Source organism: Brachyhypopomus gauderio, chromosome 4 (assembly GCF_052324685.1).
Source record: "Brachyhypopomus gauderio isolate BG-103 chromosome 4, BGAUD_0.2, whole genome shotgun sequence".
In the NCBI taxonomy this organism is placed as follows: Eukaryota; Metazoa; Chordata; class Actinopteri; order Gymnotiformes; family Hypopomidae; genus Brachyhypopomus; species Brachyhypopomus gauderio.
This window is the reverse complement of record NC_135214.1, coordinates 2,724,538-2,737,375: the sequence shown is the minus strand read 5'-3', so window position 1 is coordinate 2,737,375 and position 12,838 is coordinate 2,724,538. Positions and strand designations below refer to the sequence as shown.

The window sequence follows — 12,838 nt, the reverse complement described above, 5'->3', positions numbered from 1 at the left end:
AGCAGCCACGGGAAAACCCAGCGCCCAGGCCTGTATTTCAGGTTGGGCTACAGACGGCAGACGCCTGCCATGGAGGGGTTTTCCCAAAGTGGGGCACAATCGCAAGGGTGCACAAAGAGGCCGACCCCCTCACCCCGCCCGCAGTGGGCAACGCCTCACCACGCCAGCCCCCAAGACCTGCCAGCAGTTCTCATGTGCAGTTCGGTGATTATTTAAGCTGCAATGTATTTGTATTGGGGCGAGGTGGGGGTGGGGTGGGGGGGTATGTAGACTCTTGTTGCACACACGTGAACGTGAAGGACGCAGACAACTCGTCATGTGCGTTGTGTTGGCTTCTCCTGCATGGATGAATGACACATACGCAGGTTATTTCTGCAGTCAGGTACCTTACGGTGGCTTTGATCTATTTGATTTATTATTGCCAACCCATGTCACTGATTTTTAAAATATCTAATTCAACATTGCAACACCACAATGGTGATGGTGTAATGATGGAGGGGCTGTGTCCTGCTCGCTAGTTACATCGCTGAATTACAGGCCCAGCAGCCAGTGATATTTAATACCAAATATATAACATGCAGCCAACTGGGCTTTTTATATTCTCGGATATAAATATTTAGAAATATTAGCTCTTGAAATTATTACATAAGAAATTACATAACATTTATTATCTTCCCCAAACACCTGAAATATATATAATATTTATATATAATATATATGAAATATACATATATAATTTTTGTGTTTTCAACGCAATGCTGCAAAATAATGAATCTACCATTTAAGTATTCTTTATGCATCTGCATCTAAGCTATAGCAGACATCCTTCATGTCTGACATCCAGGAACATCCAGAATGCACTATAATTATGTGCATCAGGTGTGAGGCGAACAAACCTCCATATTACATTTACTGCATGGCTGAAGTAACTCAGCCTTCATAAACCAAGACCCTAATTAGCTCATGGGAGGTGTTGGCGTGTAGATGTAAACCTTGGTGTTTGAGTCACAGGTGTGACACATGCCGTCTCCTGGCTCTAGACTGGTACACTGGTATGGTCTCTGTTGCTTTCACTGGAAGTGTCTGTACAGGTGTGAGGGATGCGTGGTAGAAATTCACCTGTCGTGCAATAGCGGCTTATAAAAAAGGTGAACAAGCTCTGTGTACCGGCACTACTATGACAAACGAATTAGATTCAGTCAAGCCATATATGCTGATAGCCAGTATTGATGAAAATGATCTAAGGCTATATCTAAGGATATAATGGTTACCTAACATCACTGCCATGGTGGGGAAGGAATTAAATATCACACATTATGTAATATCTGAGATTTGGTTAATGGTTTCTCTGTAAAGATATTTGATGGTTTGGGCGTTAATCTGAAAGATGTTCCCCACCATTTGTTGAAGTGGTTCTGTCTTTTCTATAGTGAGGCTCACACAGTGAATGTAGGGTGGAGAATTGTTAGGTGAAAGTTCACCAGAAGCTTTCAGACACTTATTCTTTTGATGTTTAGGTATTTAAGGGCAAAGGTCGTGCAGGTGATGATGAGAGAATGGATCACTCAGTTTGCTGATATCAAAGAAATGCAAAAAATAAACGTAGTTTATAGCAATTAACTTCTCAAAATCTCTATGACATTTATCTAATTAAAGAGATTTTAAAGGGAGAAAATCTACCCAATGCACTGATTTTCAAATTCACATACATTCAATACCTTTGATGTTATATTCAAGGTCTCCTGATAAAAGTCAGTTCCTTTTTGCAATACTCATATTCTAACGGAGGAGCTTATGGGGCTAGAGATTAAACATCGAACACAGCTTCAGTTGTCATTATGAGTAAAATGGTTTCTACTCCAATTGACATGAAATAACCTGTGCAGATAAAGAGAAGGGGGTAATCCTGAAACTCCCCTCTGTGCAGTGTAGTTATTCATTAAAATTGTCCAGTTTAACTAAACAAATGCAACTTGTCCTTTAGACTATGGTTAAACAAATTTCAGCAGCCCCCGACTCAAGTCGCCGCTGATTGAAGTCGAAATGTGGTGATGTGTTTGGGGGCTTTGCCACGCCTGAAGAGATGACTTTGTTTACAGGCATCTGGGTGGATGAGGCACAGAGAGACACAGCCACACTCAGCCCCTGTGCTTTCCCTTATGCAAATGCAACAGTACCCATGGCTTGCAGAAAGCATCTTGGTTGTTAGCGTGAAAAACAGTAGATATGAATTTCCACCCCTACAAGCTGTCTTGGATTCTGATAGTTTAACTTGATGAAGTTGATGAAATAACGATGCTGTTTTGTAATCATTAGTCCGTTAACAGGAACTTGAGGTTGTTGCTTATTTAGAAGTGATAAGTGAATGCATTTGAGACCGGCTACTTTAAGTATTTTCTGAAGTGATGGAATTAGGAGTTTGACACTACACTGGTATAATGCAATTAAAATTTGTAGATATTACTTGTATCGCAGTAAAAAGCTATGGTATACAAAAATGACATCACCAGTCTTCATCTCCATTTAAAAATGAAGGTCAGTTGCATTTTCAAATGTTTCTTATAAATGCATGAGCCAAGATGATTCTATGCTTATATATTTATATTTATGCTTATATAGCAGTAGACGATCATTGTTTTAATAACCCCTCTTATTTTTAAGGGTTTACATCCTAACATCCTAAAATCAATTATATATCCTGTAGATAATCTACATAAAATCTAATCTATAGATTTATCATATTAATCTGTAGAATATGTAATATCGATTAAATTGTCCAAAGGTTTCATTGTTAATAAAAACTTGGTAGTACATCCTTGGTTGTGTTTTTTCAACATTTCAGTTGTAACAATACCATTTTAATGGATAGTGGATGTCATACTCATTCAAAATGTTATATTTGGCATGCTTTTACCATTTTTTAAACCTATATAGAGTATGTTTCAGCTTTTGATGATTAAACCATCACCATAAGAAAGAGAATTCAGAATAATTAGTATAATTATTTAATTATAGTTCTTTTCTTTTGCTTTTAATGTTTGGATGAAAGAAATTCAGAAATTTGCACCACTGGTGCTTTAGAATGGTAAAGCTCATATAATTGTTTTCTGTGTAAAGAGTCATAAATTCTAATTACGAAGCGGCATTTATGTGATCTGGAGTGTCCAGATGATTTGAATCTTTGATAAAGTCATATACAGTTAGTTCAAACCATTAGCAGGTTTAGCAGGTCTATAAATGCAGGTCTGCTGAAGTGATCTAAGTAACAAAAATAACTAAATGTCCATGTGACATTGTAACTATCATTATATGCATCTAATACCATGCTGCAATTTACTACTTGAAAATGCAAAGTATTATATGATTAAGGAAAATAAATTTAACTGCATGTTTATTAAAACAAACATTAAATGGTGCTGACTTAGTTTTAAATATTCAACAAATTACACATAGTACAAGTTGCACACAGTGGGCTATTACTCTAAAAAATATAAATAAATTCACAATAAACTGTTATAAACTGTTCCTGAATTGTCAGCTTGTGTAAACAGAGGAGGCTCAATCAGTGTAGGCACAGTCCTAAAACAAAAGACCCAGTCCAGCCCTAAAAGACCCAACCCAGCCCTAACAGACTCAGTCCAGCTAGAAGACCCAGTTCAGCCCTAAAAGACCCAGTACAGCCCAAAAAAAACCCAATCCAGTCCAAAGACACCCAGTCCAGCCCTACACTTGAATGTCAGAAGGGACCGAAACAGGCCTGATTCTAAAGGCACAAGTTTACATAACTCCTTCATCACCAACTTGTTCGGCACTGATAAAACAGCTTGTTCGAAAAAAAAAAAGTCAAAGGGGCAACTGAAAGATCTGTGTGTTTCTGGAACTTGGGAAATTTGACACACATTGTCAGGCACCTCCCACAGTATTTGTGTTTTCCCCGTGCATCCTACCTGCACTCAGGACATGGCTGACACACCAGAACACACCCTGCACCCCAGGAAACCATGTGGTCACCAAGGTGAAGTCCCACTGTAATCACGTCCTGCCCAACATATAGTTTGGTGAAACCCCGGGTATCTACTGTAACTGTGGGGTGTTGGGGGGGGGGGCAGAAGGGTGACATGCTGAAAACACAACTCGAGCGCTTCCCATCACCACGTCTGCAGACAGCCGCACGGCTCTGTAGATGTATGCAAAGGCATATGACTGGCACCCCTGCAATTTGTATTCAATCCAATAAAAGCATAAAAGATTTCTGTTATCATTCAGATAGTTTCAGCATTGTTTAGTGTAATCTGAAAATGAGGTTAAGAAAATAGAACTGACTGAGATCATGGAAATCTCAATATATATATATATATATATAGCCTATATATATATATATAACGTCCATATATATAATAGGTATATATCTTAATGTGTTATATGTGTTTATATTATTGTTATTATTATTATTATTATACTACATTTAAACTATTAAAAATCCTTAAATTTGCTGCCAAGATAATAATGGCAGCAAATTTAATTATCTTATAAACAACTAATAATTGTTTATCCTTATCTGTACTTAAAAGACGCAAGTAAACTCAAACTAGTAAGGCTTTCTTAGAAATGATGTGGGTCCTGCGATATAAGAACTTTGGCCTGTCTTGCATCAGTGTTTTTCACATGCAGGAGTTTCCTAAAGCGTTTGCTGTAGCCTGCGTGCCTCCCCCCCGAGCCCAGGAGGGACGGCCCCGGCGGCTCGGGGGGTTTCTGGGGCCATGAGGCCACGGTGCTAGTGAAGTCGGTGGTGATGTGCAGCTCTCGTGTGAATGGGCTCCAGAACCAGAACCAGGGGCATTTCCTAGCGAGCTGCACAACGCGAAAAGCCCCGAGGCGCCCGAAACACGGAAAGGGAAATGACAGACTAGCGATGAGTGATGAGATCATTAGTGTTGAGTGTATCTGCTCTTTTCTCCTCTTTTATTTTGTTGCACGCTCTCCTTTTCCGTCTGTGTCACATTTTTTTCTCCCGTTTTTTCTGCATCTTTTTTCCTGGACCGTGTCGCACTACAGACCGTCTGCCGTCCCGATGTCGGTTCGGAACGGGAGAACCGAGCAGTGAAACAAAAGGTAGGTGCTGTAGTTTATTCTGAAGACCTTTATTTGGCATATGTTGCTCCCTCGGTGCTTCAAATGTCCCGTGATCCATTTAGTCTCGTTTATTGTGTCAGCGTGTAGTTGCGCGTCGGTGTGTCGGTGTGTCGGTGCTGTGTGATCTCTACACCCTTATTACGGTCATTAATGATACACGACTTCGTTTGTGCCACTCCTGGTGAGATGTGTTCGTTTTTATGGTGCGGTCCATAAAGCTGGCACCAGAACCGCTATAGCGCAGGGCGAGCGGGGTGTGTGGTCCCTGCGCGTTAACGTACATTCATTTAAAGACGCGATCTGGATACGTGCAGTTACAAAAACTTCTTGTAAGTGTTCACAGCAGACAGTGGACATGTTCACGGACGCGGTACGGACGGATGTGAGTGTCGTCTGGGTCTCACTGCGTCCACTTTCCCCTTTAAGTACAGGAGGAGGGGTGGTATGTGAACCGAGGAGAAGGAAATTCTTGTGTGTGTTTTGGAATGCGATTGCCCCGAGGGAGACCTCGTGACTTAAAAAAAGAGAAAGAAAGTTGGGGTATAAAATAGAGGGACGAGTTTAAAGAGAGTTAAAAGAAAGGAGAACGTTCCCCCTTCCTCTTTCCATGGGTACACATGGCAACGATAAAAACCACTGCACAGATGAAGTGGAGTAGAGATGAAGTGGTGTGGTAGGATGTCAAACACACACACACACACACACACACACACACACACACACACACACACGCACGCACGCACGCACACACACACACGCACGCACGCACGCACACACACACACACACACACGCACGCACGCACGCACGCACACACACACACACAGACAAGCACACACACACACACACACACACACACACACACACACACACACACACACACACACACGCACGCACGCAGGCACACACACACACGCGCGTACTGGATTAAATGAATGTATCCTGCAGTTCCTCGTGAACAATGAATGAAAACTTTTGTTAGATTTAAATATTTAGTGCATCATCGACGACAAGGTCTACGTTAACAACATCAACTACTACAACGATAGCATTCACATTATACATATACGATATCATTGCGGTTAAAAAAAAACTTACAATTAAGGATAAAAATATTAAATCTTAAATGTGAAAAGTTCTGATCTTTAAATAATACATTTAAATAATATTTTTTTTAGCCTAAAATACATTTTAATGCATCTTTAACTAAATGAAGCAGTTTTATGTTTTATGTGAATTTGAACTATTTTTAATCCAAATAGTTTCCATTAGGGGGCACACAAAACACACAATCTGTATGCCGTCCATAAGGCAGCGGGTCTAAAGAATGACATGAATTTGACACCAATCTATGAACAGCTTTTGTTGAGCTTTTGTTTTTGAAGCTTGATTTTATACAGTCAGACTAGAGCAGCTAACTCCGTCTTCTCTCGCACTTTGCAGTTATGCAAAGCCAGTAGTTAATTTTTGAGGGAGCAGAGTCCTCGTGTTAAACATTTGCATCTCGAATGCGAAAAAAATAAAAGTGTGGAAGTGTGTGTGTGTGTGTGTGTGTGTGTGTGTGTGCCTTCCTCCTCTGATACTCTTGTAGCCTGCACAACACTGCTCACATTTCCCCTTTTACATCTGCTCAAGTGTGCCCACACCAGCACCCTGCGTGGCAGTCAGGGGACTTGAATTTGAGGCAAACACTTAGACCCTATCTGATCAGGCTGCAATTACAGAGTGTATGAGCGCTGTCAGATATGTCACCGGGTTCCTTCCTCTAACAGAGCTGTTAATGGATCCCACGCTTCAGTTGATGAAATGATAAGAATACCAATGATTCATAATATAAAATAGCTCAGTTAAGTACCTCCAGCTTTCACCAAAAACCCTCCTCCATTATAGACCAACCCCCATAATTGCCACATTTTCATGTTGAATTATGTTCAGAAAGGTGACTGAACTGACAACACAAAGGTATTTTAAAGTTTCACTTTCTTATTCTGTGCCCAAATTTGTGGATTTATATGCGATATATCTATGTGTTACTTTTTTATATAATATACATAATTATGCTATTCTTGCAATTCTGCTGGGTATAGGGAATATGCAGTTATGGTCGTGATTTGAGATAATGTTTTTTTTTCCGGTTTTTGTGATTGAGCTCTCATCCACAGAGACAGTGTGAGCTCATGAAGAATCGCTGTTAAGAATCGCCCACACACACAAATGTGAAATATTTTAATGAGCAATCTGTCTCACTTGAATATCATCAAGCCAGCCCATTTCTACTAAATAAGCCCCATAGCCATGTCGCATTAAGAGTTCAGATTAAACGGTGTTAAATTGTTTTGGGATATATATTAATACAGTTGTAATCATAGGTCTTGTAAAGGCACCTACATGAATTCAATGAGTTAAAATGTTCTACTGTAATTTTTGAGATTTCTGAAAATTACTTATTTCACAGAATTGTTAGTAATTAATTACTTTTTAAATGTTGCAGTAGGATAATCTGATGATGAAGGTGGCGTAATGGAGACATAATGGTTATAACAGCATTTATTACACTGTTATTAACAAGATATCCTTTTGTGCCTCTATTGTTTTAGGTGATGTCGGCTTGAGAAAGTGGATGTGGTCGTGTTGAACTTGGATCCTGGCAACCTGGTAAGTTTGACTTTTTTGCCATATGTGACTGTATTACAGGTTTAGAGACAAACGTTTGGAGCAATGGAGTAGCATTAAAGCTAAGTGGTGAATGTCCTGCTGTGTTCTGCTGTGATGTCTGGTGTTTGTACAATATGATTGTGTAGCCAAGGAGCAATTCATCCATGCATAGAGACAGATATTGACCAGTAGATGCAGAAAAGCAGATATTGACCAGTAAATGTAGATAGAGAGATATTAGATAATTAGTTCGTGTTTCTGTCACAAAATACTACTGAAATTAAGAGACATCAAGGCATTTAACATGATTTCAAATTGTCCCCCAAAGCATCAAAACCACACACACACACACACACACACACACACACACACACACACACACACACATTGTACTGTGTGCCCATTTTCTTGTTTTTTTTTTGTTTTTCAGTGACATCATAAAATCATAAATACTCCCTCAGTGTAGGCTCAGCCTGTGGGTAGAAAGAGTATGTGGACTGGGAGTGGGGAAGAGAGAGAGAGAGAGAAGAGAGAGAGAGAGAGAGAGAGAGAGAGAGAGAGAGAGAGAGAGAGAGAGCATCCTAAGTATAAGGCCCATAGGCTCTCAGCCCAGCGTTTTGACACCCACACTTGGGCTTGAGTGGGTGGATGAGTGGGCAGAAAACTTGTGACTCATTCTCTTCAGTCCCACACGGGGCAACTCCTCTCCTCTCCTCTCCTCTCCTCTCCTCTCCCATCCTCTCCTCTCCTCTCCCATCCTCTCCTCTCTTCTCCTCTCCTCTCCCCTCCTCTCCCATCCTCTCCTCTCTTCATCCTCTCCTCTCCTCTCTTCTCCTCTCCCATCCTCTCCTCTCCTCTCTCATCCTCTCTTCTCCTCTCCTCTCCCCTCCTCTCCTCTCTTCTCCTCTCCTCTCCCCTCCTCTCTCATCCTCTCTTCTCCTATCCTCTCCTATCTTCTCCCATCCTCTCCTCTCCTATCTTCTCCTCTCCTCTCTTCTCCTCTCCTCTCACCTCCTCTCCCATCCTCTCCTATCTTCTCCTCTCATCTCATCTCATCTCCTCTCCTCTCCCATCCTCTCCTCTCATCTCATCTTCTTTTCTCCTCTCATCTATTCTCCACTCTTCTCCTCTCTTATCTTCTCTTCTCTCTGCTCCATTCCATTCTTCCCTTCACTGCTTTCCTCCCCGTATGCTCATCTCTTCTCTCCCCTCTCCTCCCCTCTCCACTCCTCCCTCCTCTTCACTCCTCCCTTCTTCTTTTCTCTCTCTTCTTCTGTGCTCTCCTCATTCTTCCTCTCGTATCTTCTCCTCTCCTGTTTACCTCAACTGTCGTGTCTTGCTGCATTAATACATGAATGTTTGTTAGTGATGACATGTGATTAGTTCTGATCAATTCAGTTACAGTTGTTGTCCACTAACTGAGTCCTGGCCCACTAACTGTGTCCTGGCCCACTAACTGTGTCCTGGCCCACTGAGTGTGTCCTGGCCCACTGAGTGTGTCCTGGCCCACTGCGTGTGTCCTGTGACTAGTATCTGTTTGTGTTACGTGTTAGCAGCAAGGCGTTGAGTCAGATGTTAAAGATCATTTCATTTTTGTTTTTTCATGTACTGACACCACATGTGCATTTCCACAGACTTTCTGTTGCCTTCTGCATGTCCATGACTATGTTTTGTTTTGGGTCATTTCTTTATAATGCATTACTCATCACTTGGGCTTAGAGTTTTCATGTTTTTGGAGAGAAATTACCCCCCCCCCCCCCCCCCTCAAAAAAAGAAACAAATTGGATTTCCATCTATAATAGTGAACACTGGCATCTCTTCAGTGATAGTAAAGAAAATCCCCATGATTTATGGGAGGTGGAGTTTTCGGTGAAGGGAAGGAGAGGAGTCATGCAGACTGAGAGAGTCTGAGTCTATATCCTGTGCTGAGACTGAGAGAGGCAGGTGGTCTGTATCCTGTGCTGAGACTGAGAGAGGCAGGTGGTCTGTATCCTGTGCTGAGACTGAGAGAGGCAGGTGGTCTGTATCCTGTGCTGAGACTGAGAGAGGCAGGTGGTCTATATCCTGTGCTGAGACTGAGAGAGGCAGGTGGTCTATATCCTGTGCTGAGACTGAGAGAGGCAGGTGGTCTGTATCCTGTGCTGAGACTGACAGAGTCTGAGTCTGTATTCTGTGCTGAGACTGAGGCAGGTGGTCTGTACCCTGTGCTGAAACTGAGAGAGAGGTAGGTGGTCTGTATCCTATAGAGAGGGGCAGGTGGTCTGTACCCTGTAGAGAGAGGCAGGTGGTCTGTATCCTGTAGAGAGGGGCAGGTGGTCTGTACCCTGTAGAGAGGGACAGGTGGTCTGTGCCCTGTAGAGAGGGGCAGGTGGTCTGTACCCTGTAGAGAGGGACAGGTGGTCTGTGCCCTGTAGAGAGGGGCAGGTGGTCTGTATCCTGTAGAGAGAGGCAGGTGGTCTGTACCCTGTAGAGAGGGGCAGGTGGTCTGTACCCTGTAGAGAGGGGCAGGTGGTCTGTATCCTGTAGAGAGAGGCAGGTGGTCTGTACCCTGTAGAGAGGGGCAGGTGGTCTGTACCCTGTAGAGAGAGGTGGGTGGTCTGTATCCTGTAGAGAGGGACAGGTGGTCTGTGCCCTGTAGAGAGGTGGGTGGTCTGTATCCTGTAGAGAGGGACAGGTGGTCTGTGCCCTGCGTGCTTGGGAGCTTCAGCGCTGTAAGCAGCTGGGAGGGAGACCCCACTGTGTCTCCACTGTGTCTTCACTCTCTCACCCCCCCCCCCCCACTGTGTCTCCACTGTGTCCCCACTCTCTCACCCCCCCACTGTGTCCCCACTGTGTCCCCACTCTCTCACCCCCCCACTGTGTCCCCACTGTGTCCCCACTCTCTCACCCCCCCCACTGTGTCCCCACTGTGTCTCCACTCTCTCACCCCCCCACTGTGTCCCCACTGTGTCCCCACTCTCTCACCCCCCCCACTGTGTCTCCACTGTGTCCCCACTCTCTCACCCCCCCCACTGTGTCTCCACTGTGTCCCCACTCTCTCACCCCCCCACTGTGTCCCCACTGTGTCCCCACTCTCTCACCCCCCCACTGTGTCCCCACTGTGTCCCCACTCTCTCACCCCCCCCACTGTGTCCCCACTGTGTCTCCACTCTCTCACCCCCCCCACTGTGTCCCCACTGTGTCCCCACTGTGTCTCCACTCTCTCACCCCCCCCACTGTGTCCCCACTGTGTCCCCACTCTCTCACCCCCCCCACTGTGTCCCCACTGTGTCCCCACTCTCTCACCCCCCCACTGTGTCCCCACTGTGTCTCCACTCTCACCCCCCCACTGTGTCCCCACTGTGTCCCCACTCTCTCACCCCCCCCACTGTGTCCCCACTGTGTCTCCACTCTCACCCCCCCCCCCCTCCTTCCTTTCTTTCTTGTTATGCCCGTCCGGTCCTTTCCCTTGTTACCCCCTTTTGTCTATCTCTCTCTTGCTCTATCACTCTATGTCTTCCAACCTCTGTAACTCTTGTGGTTGTTTAGCAAGTTCAAACACTGTTATTCCAGTTGCCCTCCCAAGCCATTCTGACCCCCACCCCCCCCCACCCCCCCCCCCCCCCCCCCTGTTAAGCCATTTGTCCTCGATAGCGACTGAATTGGAGGCAGTTTTATCAACATTATATAACGTCAGCGCATTCTTCCTCGGCCAAACTGCTAAGATAATTGAAGGTGGTACTTCAGGAAGCCACTGAAAGAGTCTCCTTGTCTGGGCCAGAGCCGGCAGGGTACGGAGGGTTGGGTTCTGGGTCCAGGTGGGGGCTGGGGGGGCGTGAGAGCAGGAAACACTGCTTGGCGTGCCGGTGGAGAATGGAATGTTTCTAAAGAGCACGCTTGCAACTTCCAGGATGAGGGCGTCTGCCGCTCAACCGCCCCCCCCCCCCCCCCCTCTCGCTGCACCGCCGGTGGGGGCAGGGTGGTGCGGCAGGGCGGTGCAGCCCGGCCTCCCTCGGCGCTGGGTCGCTCTCATGAGCGTCTGTGCCGGGGACAGCCCCCTTCACAGGATGTACGGGGGAAGCGGGAGCACAGCGGCCCGGGTTCAGCCCGGAGAAAGGCGAGGGTCCCGCATCCTGATTTCACGGGGGCGTCCAGATGTGGCAGGGTGGAGAGGTGGAGGGTGGGGTGGGCGTATGTGAGGATGTGTGTGTGTGTGTGTGTGTGTGGGCGTGGGCACGTGTGCGTGCATGTACGACGGAGAGAGAGAGCGCCAGAGCTGGGACTGCGTGGGCAGCAGTAGAGGAGAGAAAAGACGTGGGTGTTGAGGGGGCGAGAGAGAGAGAGAGAAAGAGAGAGAGTAGCAATCTGAGCTGCTTTTCATCTGACACCTTTTAAAGGGCCAGCCAAGGGGTGGAGAAGCAGACACGCAGGCTCCATTAAATGCTTTCACACTCTTTCCTACCCACCACCCAACTCCCACCCAACGCCCAGCCATCCCATGTGACAGGGGACAGAGAAGCCATCAGCCTCTGGCCATTACCTGACTGATTTACCACAGGGGGATTACAGCCTTTCACGTAGACATACAGGCTAATTGCCCGTCATCATTGCGGCGAGCTGGAAGTATTTGTATTTGGGCTAGTACGGGATTCGAAACATGCTAAAAATGTGAAGGAATTCCGGGTAGTCAATACCAGAGCAGCCGGAGCGATGGGTCACCAAAGGTGTGTACCTGCCGGAGACGGGACAGCTCGCTTCCCCAACATCACACCTAAATGATGAATTAAAATCACACTCTTCGCGTATTATAGCATGTTGGCGCACCGATGACACTGTGAACGATGTATGGGTAATTATTCGTACCCGGTTTCTCACATTACCCTAGCTAGATCACACTCTGCGCTAACTGCAGAACGTTCATTGTCAACTAACTCAAACAGATGGTTGGCATGGTTACAAGGCATCTGGGTGGCAGGTCTCGTGGGTTCAAAAGCGCTGGCAGGCCCACACCGTGCGTGTGTGTCTTTGCGTGTGTGCACGTGTGTGTGTGTGTGTGTGTGTGTGTGTTAAATG

General features: G+C 45.3%; 1 long non-coding RNA gene across 1 annotated transcript in view; it reads left to right on the top strand.

Annotated features, from left to right (window-relative positions):
* LOC143511562 (uncharacterized) overlaps positions 1 to 12,838 on the top strand; it is a 31,030-nt gene that overhangs the window by 1,564 nt on the left and 16,628 nt on the right. The window contains exon 2 of the long non-coding RNA XR_013130163.1: positions 7,729 to 7,786. This is a non-coding gene — a long non-coding RNA (uncharacterized LOC143511562). The remainder of the gene's footprint in view (positions 1 to 7,728; positions 7,787 to 12,838) is intronic.